This window comes from Nelumbo lutea, chromosome 1 (genome assembly GCF_056320005.1).
Source record: "Nelumbo lutea isolate HS-2025 chromosome 1, American lotus-T2T, whole genome shotgun sequence".
Lineage (NCBI taxonomy): Eukaryota > Viridiplantae > Streptophyta > Magnoliopsida > Proteales > Nelumbonaceae > Nelumbo > Nelumbo lutea.
In genome coordinates, this window is record NC_142684.1 from 148,287,289 (window position 1) to 148,298,465 (window position 11,177).

General features: G+C 41.9%; 1 pseudogene across 1 annotated transcript; it reads right to left on the reverse strand.

Moving 5' to 3' along the window:
- Nucleotides 1–5,396: 5,396 nt before the first annotated feature.
- LOC148878272 (tryptamine hydroxycinnamoyltransferase 1 pseudogene) lies at nucleotides 5,397–7,244 on the reverse strand (annotated as a pseudogene). The gene has a single exon (XR_016101212.1). The product of XR_016101212.1 is annotated as a tryptamine hydroxycinnamoyltransferase 1 pseudogene (transcript).
- Nucleotides 7,245–11,177: the final 3,933 nt, after the last annotated feature.

Consider the following 11,177-nt stretch of genomic DNA (forward strand, 5'->3'; position numbering starts at 1 on the left):
ATCCGCGACTAATGAGTCCCTTTATCTCGTCCCGGAGATTATTACATTGTTCGGTACTATGACCGTGATCTTTATGAAAACTACAGTATAGATTTTTATTTTTCTCGTTTGGATTACTCTTTAGGTGAGGTGGCCATTTTATGTAGGGGCTTCCTTGATCGTCATCAAGATCTCGGTCCTCCTTGTGTTCAACGGCGTGTAATCCGTTCGAAGTGCTAAGGGAGCTCGGGACGGCTGGCTTGGCTTCACCTCTCGGGCCTGGCTCCTTCTGTTGCCTGGGTTGGAGGGCTCGCCTTCTCTTTTTCTTTTCTCGACCCTGCCTTCAGTTCTTTGGTTGATTTCTTCCTCTATTCTCATGAACTTGTCCGCGAACTATACCGCAGGGTCTAACCGTGGTATCTGCAAGCATGCTTCATTGAACCGCTTGATGTAGCTCCAGATGGATTCTCCTTCCCTCTGGATTACCTTGAAGATACTTTCCTCGGTTCTGGGGCACCGCTTGCTGGTAACAAAGTGTGCGGTGAAGATTTACACGAACTGGGCCCAACTTCTTATTGACCCGGGAGCTAGGTTCCGGTGCCAGGTGCGGGCCACCCCCCTAAAAGTGGTGGTGAAGGCCACGCACATGCATGACTCACTGGTCCTAGCAAGGTGCATTTGTGACTGGAATGCGTCGACGTGGTCGTTGGGGTCAAATGACCCATCATACTTGTCCAGAGATGGAAGTTTGATGTATCTGGGCATGGGGACTGCCAGAAGTTCTGATGAAACGGGGGAAGGAACTGAGAAAATTGGGATAGTTTTTACCTCGTCCGAGCTCGTCTCTTCCTTGCCTCTGAGCTCGGGTAGGACATGGGTAGCAGTTCGGTGACTTCGCCAGCGCCTTCTTTGAGCGGGCCTAGTGCTGGCGCTGCTGGCCTCCGTGTTGCCAAGCTTGATGGGCTCGAAATTTTGGTCTGCTGCTAGGCGCTGAACCGGTTCTCCGTGAGTGGGAACTCGAGCTTGGAGCGCCGAGGTGACTTTGTGGGCAAGGTTCCTGACCCGCCTGCGAGCTACAAGGCGGGGGTAATTTTTCTTTGCTTTCGGCCTAGGGATGAGGCCTGACTATTAGGGGGGTTCTGGGGTTGGGAAGATTCTCCTCGGTGAGGTCGTCCACCTTGAGGGAAAGCCTTAACCGGCTTCGAAACGGGGTGTCGGGGGGAAGCAATGACTGGTTTAGGGGTAGCTGAGGGAATTGCTGCTGATAATGGTGTTGGGAGAGGTGGTGTAGTACCTGGTGTTGCTGGAGTTGGTGCTGCTAGAATTGTTGCATTTGGGCTTGCATTGCCCGCATGCATTGCATTAGGTCGTCCAGCTGGTTCTGGCGGGTCGCTAATGGGACAACAGTTGGTTCAACGAAGTTTGTTTCAATAGGGAGTGGAAGAGGGGTGTTCGAAAAGGGAGGTTCAGGGGTGCCACTGCTTGTGGCACATTTAAACTGGGGATCCCATCCACTGAAAGAGGGATGGTGAACTGCCCAATGCACACTATGGGAACTTGGAGCTACTCTCCGGTGGTGGTCATTTTTGTGCCACGTCCGGCATTGTTGGAGGAAGCCATGGGTGTTGGAGTTTTTTGGAAGAAGAGTGGTAAGAGAGGTAAGAGAGATTTAGAGGGAGGCTTTTAGAAGCTTTCCCACAGACGACGCCAATTGATGGTGCGCAATCTGGCCGGTCTTAGTTGTCAACGATTTCGCCTCTGACTGGAGCAACCGGGAGCCTGAAACGGAGAAGATGAGGGAACTCCGGGGGGAACCCGGTGAGATAACTCCGAAGCTCAAGTTAGTATTCTCTCAAAGGCAAAGTAAAGACCAGATGGCGCAAAGTTCACATACCTTGTTGTTGGGGGTAGGGGGGCTTTTATAACCACTTCGGACAGTCACTTCGAGGCCTCTGTCAGGTCGGGTATGATTACCTCTATTTTTGCCAGTTTGGGTGTCATCCTTTCTGCTGGGACAGAACCGCCACTGCTCCTTGTCGGAGCCGTCTCTGTAACTAGAGATGGCGGTGTCAGGTGGTGGTGGCAGGTGGCCGTTTGAAGTGCGGCCGTCAAGCATCAGATCCCAAGTTAGTCAGGTGCGCCGCCCCTGGGTATGAACTTCCTCGGTGTCAGGCATGGTACGGTTTGTTCAGCTTGACATCTGATGAACTTACAATTTATCTATAATTTTTGAGGACTTTAGCATGGATTTTTATGCCGGTTTTATTAATTTTTGCCTTAATTTAGCTTAATGCTAAGAATAGGTTCAGGGATAATCAATCCAAGAAAAGGAAGGAAAAAGGCAAGAAAAGAAGGTTCAAAAAGACCAATTTCAGTCCAGCCTGGTCGTGGAAGCAAGAGAGAGCACTTCGGCCCCAAAAGAGCAAGTGAATTCCTTGAGAAAACCCAAGAAAATAAAGCCTAGCTATGAGGAGAATTCGGCCCAGCAAGGAAGGCCCATTTTTAGCCCAAATAACAGCCTAGAGTGTAGCCCACATGAGCTCAAAAGCAAGCTAAGTTGTAGCCCAAATAGCAGCCCAAAGGGAGCTAGGGGCGGCAACTTCTAGGAGTTTCTTGAAGAGAAGGAGGGAGCACTCTAGAAGGTTCATGAGGGGTGTAATACACCCCATTCTAGAGGCTTCAAGAAGGGGCAAGAGCCCCCTTGAAAAACTATAAAAGGAGGCCTCTAGGAGGGGAGAAAATTGTTCAATTGCTTGAGAGAAAGGCTCTCCCACTCTTAGAGGTTCGGCCACCTTGAGAGAAGAGAAGAGAAGAAGGCTAGGCGCAAGGAAGAAGAAGAAGAAGAAGAAGGTGAGTTCGAATTGAGGGATTGTGATTCAAAGATTTTTTGTAATAAATCATTTGTAGTTTCATTCTCTTTTGATTTGAATTCAGTTTCTTAGTTATATGTTCTTTCTTCTTTCTCCTTGTTTCCATTCTTCCTTGATGTATTTCAGCTTGTAAAATTTCAGTTCAGCAATCTAATTCTTTTTGATTCATTCAAATGGTCATGCATTGTACTTGAAGTTTCTTGAATAAGGGTGTGATTGCAGATCAATTCGGCCAACTAACCTTCAAAACTCAAATCTGAATTCTCAGATCTGAGATTGCAAGATCTGAATTGCTTGAAAGAGAATTCAGATCTGCAAATTTCAGATTGGGTGAATTAATCTACAGCTTGGAATTCCTAGAGTGCTTGAGAGAGACTCTAAGAATTCAGATCTACTATTCAAGAACTGAATTGAGTGCAAGGTTAGAGATAACTTGCACAATTCAGTTGGTGATCAATTCAGATTTGAATTGATGCCTTAGAAGTGTTTGAAGAAATGCATGCATGGGGATTAGTTTCTTGCTAGAGATAGAAGAACCGTCACTCATGCATAGGATGAACATGCGCTTGAGAGAGGCTGTTCATGACCTTGGGGTTTCACCAAACCAAGGCTCAATCATGATTCATTCGAATGATCCAAATTGATAGATTGCTGAATTCTGAGATTGACATTTACTGCTTACTCTTCTAACCTGAATTGAAGGCAATTGGGCCAATGATTTAGATAGATTTTAATTTAGGATTTCTTAGCTTTCATTAGAGTTTTGATTTATTTGTTGATCAGATAAGAAGTGCTCAATTTAGTATTGGCAATCGTTTCCTAAATCCTCGTGGGAACGATACTTCACTCACTACTTTATTACTTGAACGGCTAGTGCACTTGCTAGTGTCACAATGAGCCACACATCAACATCCTAGAGGCGAAGTGCTGGAGTGGTGAGCGAGGTGAAGTCTTGAGTTCGGAGGTATGTCCTGTACTGCCATAGTGCAGGCCAGTTCGGTGAGGTGAGCCCTGAACTGTTATAAGGCAGGCCAGTTCGGTGAGTGTGTCCCGAACTGCTATAAGGTAGGACAGTTCGGTGAGGTGTGTCCCGAACTGCTATAAGGCAAGCCAGTTCGGGTTACTGTCCTTTGAGTGGCTTGGGGCCTAAGGGAGAGTTCGGGCTCCTAGTAGACAGTTCAGACTGTTGGTAGGGGAGTTCGGTCCACTGGTTCCTCCCCTTGGTGCTCGCGCCTTAGGCGTGCTTTTGGCTGAAGTGTTGTCTTTGCCACGTTTTGCGTAACTATGAAGTCGGGCCAAATCTTCCTTCATCAGGAAGGATTACAAATACAAATATATGTAGAATGTAAAACATTGTATTTTTCATGCATTTGCACTGTACATATTTGCATTTGTATTCTTTCCAATGACTCAGTTTGGTAAGGGTGCAAATACAAATATGTGCACTGCAAAACCTTGCATAGTGTATTGTAAAATTTATATTTGTAGTGGACATATTTGTATTTATACTCTTCTCAAACTGAGTTACTAGCCATACATACAAAAAAAAAAAAGAACTATGTTTTTGTTTTCTTCTTGTGAAAAGCAAGTTGGTTTTAAGTTTTTGAAACCAACAAAGTGATATTTTTAAAATAAAATATCATATCATTCATGATGAGTTAGATGATGAGGTATATTGTATAATTTAAAATAGGGTAAATTGTTGAAACCTCCCCTGAAATTTTAGGTTATTGCTAAAATCTTCCTTGAAGCTTATTAATTGTAATCACCTTTCCTGAACTTTCTCACATAGTTGCAAGTAGATTCCTTCCATCAGAAACCTCTAAAAGGAGGTAGGAAAATGTTCAAAATATACTTTGACCAAAATGTTTATTTTTCAAATTCTCAAATCCTTCCGATCTCTTTTTTGAAATTGATTTATTTTTCAAATTTATCCTTCATTTCATTCACTCAAAGGTAAAGATGCAATTTTAAAATCCCTTTTCTTTTATTTTAATAAAGTTTGCATTTTTTTCTATAGAACCAGCTCAATAATAACTGTATAAATAGAGGAGTCTACTTGCAATTATGAAACTTTAGGAAAGGTTTCAATAATTTACATTTTTGTTTCCGTAATAAGAGCATTACAGAGGAAACCCAATTCCTTAGCCATATGGACAAAGCAACAGTGTAGCATCCTGACTAGGAGTGTTAGAAGCAAAGAAACATTTCGCCAGAATTCCATCATCTTGTTTTAATTAAGATCGCTTCTCAACAGTCACCTCGGGCGAAAGGAGGGCTGGAGGAGGAAGAGATACGGCAGTTTGTTGTAGTGGCGGTGAAGAAAAAAAGAAAGGAGGAATTCATTAAAATTGAGCGGGCTAATAAGATTTAAGATGATTTTTGGAGTCCCGACAGCCGTGACTCACTTAAATTTGAGTTTCAAATAAATAGTTGCCGTGGCAGTATTTCATTGGATAGGACTAGTGGACAGAGAGACGATGTGAGCTCGCAGCCGACGGTAAGTGTGGTTCGTTTTTTTCTTTTTCTTGAAATTAAAGTCTGATATATTATAACTATGTATAATTCATAATTAATCATATTTCTTAAATTTATTGTGACCATACATATATAGTAATAGATAATACAGTACCCATGTGATGATCGAGTACATAGACTATAACGCATGAAGAAATAAATAATAATTCACATATCTTACACTCAAAAGAAGAAAAAGAGGAAGTAAAAAGAAAAAGAAAAAAACTTTAGATATCTTGGCTTAAAGGTAGTTCTTCGATCCTTTGCTGCAGCTTAGCTTCAATCCAAAGAGTAGCAGATTTCTTTGAAGTACTGGACATGGTGGTGTAAAAGAGCAAGGAAGACATCAACCCCACCTTTCTCCTTGCAGGAAGGAACGAGAATTAGTAAGCCTTCAACTGGCAAGTCTGGAGGGATGAAAGCACAAGGCCCTCCGCCACCGAAGTCCAGATCATGAAACTGGAACCTCAACCAGCTATCCACCTCCAAGTTGGGACACAGCGCGTTCCCGACTTCAGGCGCCGTCGCGACCAACTCTTTTTCTTCTTCTTCTCCCTTCGATAGCTCTCCGAAATCGATAAATGACTGGAAATACTGATTATCCACCCGAGCCACTGCATCGTGGATTGCTTTGGCGATGTATGCATGGCTCTCGTTTAATAACTCCTTTGCCTTCAGCTTTGGGTACGCCCAGAGCACCAGGTTTCCAAAATACTCCATGGGCACCGGTGGCTTCATTCGGGCTCGACCATTCACCGCCACCCTCACTTGGCTGAGCTCTTCCGGTGGGAGGCCTCGAGCCTGTGTAATCTTCTTCCACATGTGAGAGAGAAGGCACTCGAAAGTGCTGTATCGTTGGTTTCCCTGGCTCACTTTTTGTTTGAGCTTGGTTATGAAACCGGGCGACAGATGAAGGGCCAAGTTCACGATAGAGGATAGGAACTCGTTGTTGTTTGAGGCCGCGGTCTTTCTGAATTCGATAGAACGGTGGTCGAATTCAGTTCTGGGTGGGTTTCTTGGGACGGAAACAGCAGCTCGGTCGTGATAAGGAAGTGATTCGAGGTTGAGTCCACGCACCAACTTAGCCCATGAGATGAAGAAGGAGCTCATGGACTGACCATCGCAGACATGGTGGTGTGCAGTTTGGCCTATCACTAGGCCACCACAGGCATAGCGGTTGAGTTGAATTTGGAGCAACGGTTCGACACCTTCTAGGGGTGGGAGGAGGTGGCTCATCTCAGAAGAAGGGGTAAAGGGGAGCTGCTCAGCCAGGGCGGTTGGCACGTAAGTCTCAATAACCCGGACGCCGGCGTTGTTTAGAATGATACAAGGGCGGCCGTGCTCGTCGGTGGTGAACCTACCGGCCAGGTGGGGATAGTGAACGAGGGCTTTGGCGAGGCCATCTTTCATGACTTCATTAGAAGGCATGGGTGGCCGGAAGGCGTACAGGACGGCGACATGGAGATCGAAGGCGGCTTTGTCAAAGATGGTAAGAGGTACCAGAGTGTTGGAGGCGGGGCAATCTATATCTGATACAGGAGAAGCTTTCAGGATAGTATTGTTGATTAACCCAATAGCCATTTCTGCTGAGAGACACTGTAAACGACTCTAGATCTTACTTGGTTTGCCAAGAAATATGTTGGTTGCTCTTCCAAACCAACTGATGCCGCTATGCTATTTATAGACTAATCTGGAGCTAGCTGAGTCTGGGATGGAGAGAAGCTTTTTCTTTTCTTTTTATCTATATGCCTTTTTCTTGTTTCCACGTCCCTAGGCCATGTATCTTCTTGGTTGCCGCAGAAAGACCGCGCCACATAGTCCACTACGTTATTTGTTCATTTACTTATTCATAGATGGAATTTAAAAGTGAGGACTGAACCTTTGAAAACTGGAGCTGCCGTGGACCAGTTCTCAATCTACATCTACAAGTATACCTCTTCAATCTCCTAACTCTTATCTTCTATATGAGAAAAGGTACAAGAGACAGTTTATTGACCAAAGTATCCCTGTTGTGGTGTACTTTTCCTAGGTAAATTATTGGCGAAAGAGAAAACTAGTCATGTTGGAAATGAAAAGAGCTTAGGATGTTGGGTAGGAGCAACCGGTTCAGGGAAGAAGAAATAGAATATTGGTTTAGGAGAAATTAACTAAGAATGATATACAGCCTCGAGCTTACTTTGTCAAAGAATGGTCAACTGTAGGTATATAATCAATTAATTTGTATATATAAAAACTTACACCACCACCCGTCACTACCTGTGGATAAGGCTACTTCAATTATATATGCTGTCCGATTCTTTTGGACGAAAACCAAGTCTACTGTATATAGTCTAAAGTCTGGGTACATATTGTTTATGGAGTTGGTGGAACGCGTCAGAAAATCTCCACTTAATTAATTAATTACCAGGTCTTCCTCACCACCTCCCCCTTAATTAATTATATATACAGTCCAAATACATATCAAACAATACAAAATACAAGGTTTTCGACTGTACATATTTATATGTAAACTGAGCATTAATTACAGCTTAAAATATTGCTTATGTTGAAGCTCAGCTAGTGTAATTAGCTTTATAAATTGGTTATCATAGAAAGTTACCTCCTGGTTAATAGTTACTTTAATCGATCATTCGGGAATCAGGATAGTTTTTATTGAATCTTCTGCTTTTTAACTTGTTTGAATTCAATTCAGGCATTTACTCTCGTGGACGTGGGGAGTCTTCAACAACATAATCATCAATTAAATGATCATAACAAATTGATGAGGGGTAATTTTGTCCTACAATCACATCATAACACATAACATCGTAAAATAGTTGGGTGACACTTTGGCACCACGTAAATAGATCATTTCGGACACTCTGCCACTGCATCGGTGAGTTTGGCACCGCGCTAATGGGCCAAACTGTAAGAGGCGACTTACTTCCACTGAATTGCCTTAGCCCCGGTTGGTGACCTGCCTGACGTGCTGAGTGACATCCCCCTTAAGTGGTCAATCGCCTCCAAATTCCTCGAAATCACGACACCACGTTAGAAGATATGGTTATCACTTCACTCGTTTCGCATGAGATTAGATAGACATTATCTGCTTAAGCGAAGTTCACCTCCGAGCCGGATGAACTAAAGATCTCGGATGCATTTCGTAAGGGTCACAACAAATCACCTATATAAGGGCCTTACCTCCAACCTCATGAGGTATGTGCTATTTAGCACTCAAGCTCTTTAACTCTATTTTTTTTGCTTTCTCTCTCAAAAACTTCAACTTGCTGACTTGAATATTAAAGTACCCACACAGGATAAAAGTAACTTGAATACTTTAATATTCTCTCTTTCCTTTGCAACTCAACCAAACACCTACATGGTCCCACGTCCACACTGTCTTCTAACAAGGAACTACCAAATCATGCACCATGACAACTCACACGACTTGTACTAGACAAGCGAAGTCCACACCCTATGAAAGATGAGTAAGAGAGGAGGGGTTTAATTTAGCATTAACTAGTTAGAAAACAACCGTGCAGTCATGACGTACGTATTGTATAGATTCATTGATAAGACAATAATCTTCTAACAATTACTGAATTCATGCATGGAGAGAGAGAGAGAGAGAGAGCTGCCTGTTAATCCTTTGAAATGGTAAACTTTCTTCTCTTTTTTACTCCTACTGTTGTTGGTTCTAGAATAGATGTTTCATCCCAACTTTGATTGAAAGTGAGGCGCAAAATTGAATAAACCGTGATAGGCCTAACTTCCAAAAACCCCAACACCGAAAGGTGGTGGTTGGTGGCCTACCATCTTGTCTATGTATACGTGTTAGTTTAAATAAATGTATTTCTTCTTTTCTTTTTTAAACTTTAAATGAAGAAGCAAAGAAAGAGTCTACAGTGGTTACCAAGAAAGAAAGAAAGAGAAGCTTATTCGGTTTGGAGGATTGGACTAGTGAGATTGTGAGGTGCCAATTATAATTAATTAATGTTGGACGGAGTCATATACCCCTTTTCCTAGATTTTGAGTTTATTTTGATATAAATAGTATAAACGGGTGAATCTACGATGTCGGAAGTGTACAATAATGTGTGGTCCATCGTGTGAATTTTAATAAATAGGTAATTAGTTACCACATTTATTAGATTAACCGAAAAGAATATTGTATACACAGGGCCGGACGCTATGAATGGTTATAATTTATCGGGGTTTTTAGTGACTAGTGTTAGTTCCATCTTACAATTGGGTAGCTGTCAGTTGGAAATTGATGCTAATACAGGGATTGATATTAGTGTTTAAATGAAAATGAATGTGTTTAAAATTTATAATTATTATAGATTTATTCAAAATTCTGATGCGTAAAAACCAATCAACCACCCACCGCACCACCTCATCACATCACCGATTCACCATCACCAGTTCCTGGTCCATATATCTTGGCACGCGCGCGTCCCGTGGGTCCTAGAGTCGTGGACGATTTTATATCATCCAAAGCTCCAAACGCCAATGCAGACGGCAGAACGCATTAAGGTGGAAGTAGCTAGAGCTCAGAGGTCTGTTTAGTTTAATCTTATCTGGTTAGTTGATTATGGATATAAGCTAAGCAGTGGGTCCCGGTTAGAAGATCTTGATTGGTCTCACCAACCCCCTCTGTATATTATAAAAAAAATTACAATAAAGCTTAATATATAATGGGAGAGTGGTAGGTCCACGCTAGGATTCGGGGTTGGGAGGAAAACAAGATGTATGGTCTAAGGTCTATCCCATATTCCCATCCCACCAACCCCCACCTCCCTGTATATGCAACTTGCGAATACGTTCAGATTAAGCGTTTTAAACTACTTTAATTGGGTTTTTTATTAAAGTAAATGTATTATAAATATGACGACATAGAATGGACTACTTTTGCATGCATATCGTGTTTTCTTTAATGCTAAAACTATGCCTAACAAAGTATTTTCTTTATTTTCTCAATGAAAATACTTTGAGACTGTTTGGGAGCTTCTTCCAACGACGACAACCATGGAAGTAGCAGTGGCAATATTGGAGGTAGGTACATGGGAATATATATACTTGATTCCATTTTAGTCGGACAAACTTTTTGTGTCAAAGCGGGCAAAAGAAGACTATTTGATAGAGAACTCCAGTTGAAATTGGTGTTCGAACTTTGAACAGATTTGATTACTTTGTGCTTGCCTAAATAACTATGGATGGAATACAATACAATGGTTTAGTGTCAGTGTAATAGTAATTGATATTTACAATTGTAATTTCATTTCTGCCAATTTCCTCATTTTCATTGCAAAGAAAACGAAAGAAATAAAATAGTTCATTTACACTAAACTGTATAAAGTGACTAACAATATTATAACAATTCAACAACTTTTTTGAGCGGCAACTATACATAAAAAATTCAAGCTGATAACTTCCTTTTAATAGTGGTGGTAGTTAAGCTGTTGAATTAGGTTTCGAGGTTTCTTTTATTTTCTTTTTTACTTCACCAGAAAGTAAAATTAACTCAATTCACGTCCCTTTCAAAATTCATCTATACCTATCCAAGTCAACATAGTCTGAATAATCGAACCTAGACGGGAATGAGAATTTTCAAACCCCAACTGGCAAATCCAGATTTGGATTCAGTTCTTACATCCTATTCAGTTCTTACATAGTCTGAATAATGGAACCTAGACGGGAATGAGAATATGTCTCCATGAATAAAAAATATATAAGCATAGAAATGTTCTCCATGTATAGCTGTGAGTAGAGATTTGTGAGGATTGAATTTAAATTAGACAAATCTAACCTATTCAGGGTCCGCTTGGAATCA